We start from the raw sequence: 6,375 nt of genomic DNA, 5'->3' as shown, positions 1-6,375 counted from the left end.
AAACGGTCTATAAAGGCATAATTTCTAATTCTTTGACAATAGTTGCACAATGGCAAATCATTGTCATCAGCTATGAATACATTGTATAGTAGTAGTATGTTGTACTGTAGCCTAACACAATATGATGGAAATCAGAAAGCAATAATCGAGAGAAGCATGGAGTGATAATTTGTTTATTATGTACAAATAGTCTAAATGAACACACTCTGGGGAATGAGATGTAGACAGTTGTAAACCTGAACGCACATAAAGAAGATTAGACGTATTCAAGAAATGTATAGTTCAGCTTCATGGCTGGAGACAATGTGGAGTAAATCTTAAAATACTGGAAAACATATTGTGTTCATACGTGTCTACATAGTGAAAGGTATAGATGCATTGTTCATGCATGCTATAATCCTGTTGTAGAGACCTAGATATGAAGAACCATCCTTGTATGATTTAGCCGATCGCTCATATCCGTGCAACAATGAAGGGAAAGATTTAGTAAGGTGACTCTTCATGATATAAATTGTTCAAAGTTTAGGCAATAGTGGGTAAAAATTTAGATGCATCTCAAGGTACGTTCCTGGAAAAGGATGGCTGTGAATTAACTGGAGACACACTATTACGAAATCACCAGACATACTCTGCAGTTAACTTTAAAAAAAATCTAAAGGAATATGGATAATTTTCGTAAGATCAAAGATGGACATCCAAGATAACCTTGTCAGACAGTCCGATTAGCATTTCTCAAACTCCCGGAAGTGCGCTTTCTCGGGGATGTCCGCCAGGACCTCCACGCCGCCATCCATCGGGGATGTCCGCCTCCACGTCGGTGATATCCACTGATCCGTCCATTTCGTAGTCACCTCTCCCTTGTGTAGACTAATCAAGTCTCCTCTCTATGACCCTAACTGGATATATGACAATTGGAAGCATGTACCTTCAAATTGTTCATATTATTTGGATATATATATGTATATATTAGTATTTGAATCGTAGTATTTTTCCAAAAACAAATTCTCCAAGTAGAGATTACAGAAAAACCCAGCTACCAAAATCTGTTCAAGCAGACTTCAGAGTCACTGATTTTTTAAATATAAAAGCTTTATTTCTTCTTGCAAAAGGTTATCTATAAGACAACCCTTTCATCAGATGACTATCACACACCTTGTTTGGCAAAGGTTAATTTTTTTTAGCTAATGATTCCAGAACTAACATTTATCAAGGTTTCAAAATACATATCTATTGTACGCGTCAATCATATGATGTACAAAACTAAATTGCACAGAAGCAACAACATCTGATATGTATTCCAAAACCAAGCCACATAAAAAGGAAAAAACCATTAGATCTAGCACAATATTTGCCATCAATCTTACTGGAACGTTCAAAACCATGTGGACGAAAGCTGCTTATAAATAGTAAGCACCATTAGATATCATTTTTTACTTTATAGAAATTTAGAAATTCCATACGACTATACATAGAATACGAAAAGATCAGAGAGCTTTGACCTGTATGAAACTCATCATAATTCTTCAGGAGAGCTGCCAATAACGCTATGTTATATGTAATGTAATGCAGGGAAGCTGTTAGATATGAAAAAATAAAGTTGTATTAAGCAATTAGGTTTTTTTTATAATTCCAACTGTAAGGAGGAACTGCAAATTTTTGAGATGCGTGCAAAATTTGGGATGCTTACAACTGCATTAGAGCAGACATGCAGTTGAAAATCTAATCCTTTTGCCTCGGCTCCTTCAGACCAACCTGAAGAAAGGGATACCATTAGTAAAAATTCTGCTGCATATAATTTGTTGGCAGGAGCAAAAAACGCAGCATAGTTATTATCCAATAATACTAGGATCGATTTTAGATATCATTTTTAGTTTATAGAAATTTAGAAAATCCATACACCTATACATAGACTGCGAAAAGATCAGAGAGCCTTGACCTATATGAAACTCATCATAATTCTTGAGGAGAGATGCCAATAGAGCTATGTTATATGGAATGTAATGCAGGGAAGTTGTTAGATCTGAAAAAACAAAGTCGTATTAAGCACTTAGAATTGTTTTTTTATAATTCCAACTGTAAAGAGGAACTGCAAATTTTTGAGATGCATGCAAAATTTGGGATGTTTACAACTGCATTAGAGCAGACATGCAGTAAAAAATCTAATCCTTTTGCCTCGGCTCCTTCAGACAACCTGAAGAAAGGGATAACATTAGTAAAAAGTATGCTGCATATAATTGTTGCCAGGAGCAAAAAAACGCAGCATAGTTATTATCCAATAATACCAGGATCGATTTTAGCACATAGGTACAAAGATTCATCTCTGTACTTCTTCGTGTGCGAAAGCCATAACTGGAATCTCAAGTAGTTAGACCCCTAACATCCATGCAGCTGAACCGTCCAAGGTTATGGTTATACCATCAGTGGAGGCGTGGAGCCTTGTGGTAACGCGAGACAATCAACACATTGAGCAACTTTGTATTTGATTAGAAAATACAGAGGGCATTGCTTACCTGAGATTTGATCAGCCACCGGTATTGCACCAATCAATCGGAGGCTTCTCAGGATGTAGCCTCCCTGCAAGATCGGCACATACATAGAAAAAGACTGCCGGATCGGATTACTTGCCCCAGCGACCAGCATATCGAAAAGTATAGAAACGATTCGAAGCTGTCTTCCCAAGATTCCGGCCACCTCTGATGGTCCGCAAGTCCATGACTGTCGATTTACGCCTGATCTCGCGAAACTCCTCTGATCTTTCATCTTGATGCCACCAAGAGTCGGATGAGTGGTGGGGCGGCGCAAGGCTTCTAGGTGTTGTACAGTTGGCGAAAGAACCCAAAGAGATTCAACCCTAGGTGGCATGTTTGCACGTATAGAAAATATCTTCTGTTGACCCTAGTTATTTTTATCTCTGTGGGGCTATGGTTTCGGTAATAGTTTTCTTTTAATCTGAACCGTTTACGTTTAGTGGCTTTATCTAAGCCATTAGTTATCTTGTGTTTTAATAATATAATAGATAGCATGTTGGGTGAACAAATTACAGTTGGGCAATTGACAAATAAAGAAGGCATAACAATGCACATACATATATCATGATGAGTACTATGAGATTTAATCAGGGCATTACGACAAAGTACATAGACCGCTATCCAGCATGCATCTATGCCTAAAAAGTCCACTTTCAGGTTATCATCCGAACCCCTTCCAGTATTAAGTTGCAAACAACAGACAATTGCATTAAGTATGGTGTGTAATGTAATCAACACAAATATCCTTAGACAAAGCATTGATATTTTATCCCTAGTGGCAACAGCACATCCGCAACCTTAGAACTTTCTGTCACTGTCCCAGATTCAATGGAGGCATGAACCCACTATCGAGCATAAATACTCCCTCTTGGAGTTACAAGTATCAACTTGGACAGAGCCTCTACTAGCAACGGAGAGCATGCAAGAACATAGACAACATATATGATAGATTGATAATCAACTTGACATAGTATTCAATATTCATCGGATCCCAACAAACACAACATGTAGCATTACAAATAGATGATCTTGATCATGATAGGCAGCTCACAAGATCTAACATGATAGCACAATGAAGAGAAGACAACCATCTAGCTACTGCTATGGACCCATAGTCCAGGGGTGGACTACTCACACATCGATCCGGAGGCGATCATGGCGATGAAGAGCCCTTCGGGAGATGATTCCCCTCTCCGGCAGGGTGCCGGAGGCGATCTCCTGAATCCCCCGAGATGGGATTGGCGGCGGCTGCGTCTCTGGAAGGTTTTCCGTATCGTGGCTCTCGGTACAGGGGGTTTCGCGACGAAGGATTTAAGTAGGCGGAAGGGTAGGTTTAGGGGCAGCACGAGGGCCCCACACACCAGGGCGGCGCGGGCCCAGCCCTGGCCGCGCGGCCCTGGCGTGGCGGCGCCTCGTCGCCCCACTTCGTAATCCTTTTGGTCTTCTGGAAGCTTCGTGGAAAAATAAGACCCTGGGCGTTGATTTCGTCCAATTCCGAGAATATTTCCTTTGTAGGATTTCTGAAACCAAAAACAGCAGAAAACATCAACTGACTCTTCGGCATCTCGTCAATAGTTTAGTGCCGGAAAATGCATAATAATGACATATAATGTGTATAAAACATGTGAGTATCATCATAAAAGTAGCATGGAACATAAGAAATTATAGATACGTTTGAGACGTATCAAGCATCCCCAAGCTTAGTTCCTACTCGCCCTCGAGTAGGTAAACGATAACAAGGATAATTTCTGAAGTGACATGCTATCATAATCTTGATCAATACTATTGTAAAGCATATGAGATGAATGCAGCGATTCGAAGCAATGGTAAAGACAATGAGTAAACAACTGAATCATATAGCAAAGACTTTTCATGAATAGTACTTTCAAGACAAGCATCAATAAGACTTGCATAACAGTTAACTCATAAGCAATAAATTCTTAGTAGAAAGCTTTGAAGCAACACGAAGGAAGATATAAGTTTCAGAGGTTGCTTTCAACTTCAACATGTTTATCTCATGGATAATTGTCAACACAAAGTAATATAACAAGTGCAATAGGTAAACATGTAAGAATCAATGCACATAGTTTACACAAGTGTTTGCTTATAAGATAGAAAGAAGTAGGTAAACTGACTCAACAATAAAGTAAAGGAATGGCCCTTCGCAGAGGGAAGCATGGATTACTATTTTTGTGCTAGAGCTTTTCATTTTGAAAACATAGAAACAATTTTGTCAACGGTAGTAATAAATCATATGTGTTATGTATAAGATATCCTATAAGTTGCAAGCCTCATGCATAGTATACCAATAGTGCTCGCACCTTGTCCTAATTAGCTTGGATTAACACGGATTATCATTGCATAACATATGTTTCAACCAAGTGTCACAAAGGGGTACCTCTATGCCGCTTGTACAGAGGTCTAAGGAGAAAGTTCGCATTGGATTTCTCGCTTTTGATTATTCTCAACTTAGACATCCATACCGGGACAACATAGACAACAGATAATGGACTCCTCTTTTAATGCTTAAGCATTCAACAACAGGTAATATTCTCATAAGAGATTGAGGATTTGTGTCCAAACTGAAACTTCCACCATGATTCATGGCTTTAGTTAGCGGCCCAATGTTCTTCTCTAACAATATGCATACTCAAACCATTTGATCATGAAAATCGCCCTTACTTTAGACAAGACGAACATGCATAGCAACTCACATGATATTCAACAAAGGTAAAAGTTGATGGCGTCCCCAGAAACATGGTTACCGCTCAACAAGCAACTTATTAAGAAATAAGATACATAAGTACATATTCTTCACCACAATAGTTTTTAAGGCTATTTTCCCATGAGCTATATATTGCAAAGACAAAGAATAGAATTTTAAAGGTAGCACTCAAGTAATTTGCTTTGGAATGGCAGAGAAATACCATGTAGTAGGTAGATATGGTGGACACAAATGGCATAGTTTTTGGCTCAAGGATTTGGATGCACGAGAAGAGTTCCCTCTCAATACAAGGCTAGGCTAGCAAGGTTGTTTGAAGCAAACTCAAGTATAAAACGGTGCAGCAAGACTCACATATGAACATATTGCAAGCATTATAAGACTTTACATCGTCTCCTTGTTGTTCAAACACCTTAACCAGGAAATATCTAGACTCTAGAGAAACTAATCATGCAAACCAAATTTTAACAAGCTCTATGTAGTTCTTCATTAATAGGTACAAAGTACATGATGCAAGAGCTTAAACATTATCTATATGAGCACAACAATTGCCAAGTATCAAATTATTCAAGACATTATACCAATTTTACCACATGCAACATTTTCTGTTTCCAACCATATAACAATGAACGAAGCAGTTTCAACCTTCGCCATGAACATTAAAGATAACACTAAGAACACATGTGTTCATATGCAACAGCGGAGCGTGTCTCTCTCCCACATAAAGAATGCTAGGATCCGATTTTATTCAAACAAAAACAAAAATAAAAACAAACAGACGCTCCAAGTAAAGCACATAAGATGTGACTGAATAAAAATATAGTTTCACTAGAGGTGACCTGATAAGTTGTCGATGAAGAAGGGGATGCCTTGGGCATCCCCAAGCTTAGATGCTTGAGTCTTCTTGAAATATGCAAGGATGAACCACGGGGGCATCCCCAAGCTTAGACTTTTCACTCTTCTTGATCATATTGTATCATCCTCCTCTCTTGACCCTTGAAAACTTCCTCCACACCAAACTCGAAACAAACTCATTAGAGGGTTAGTGCATAATTGAAAATTCATATGTTCAGAGGTGACATAATCATTCTTAACACTTCTGGACATTGCACGAAGCTACTGAAA

This window comes from Lolium perenne, chromosome 4, assembly GCF_019359855.2.
Source record: "Lolium perenne isolate Kyuss_39 chromosome 4, Kyuss_2.0, whole genome shotgun sequence".
NCBI classification, from domain to species: domain Eukaryota; kingdom Viridiplantae; phylum Streptophyta; class Magnoliopsida; order Poales; family Poaceae; genus Lolium; species Lolium perenne.
The sequence above is the reverse complement of the archived record's forward strand: the minus strand, read 5'-3'. Positions refer to the sequence as shown.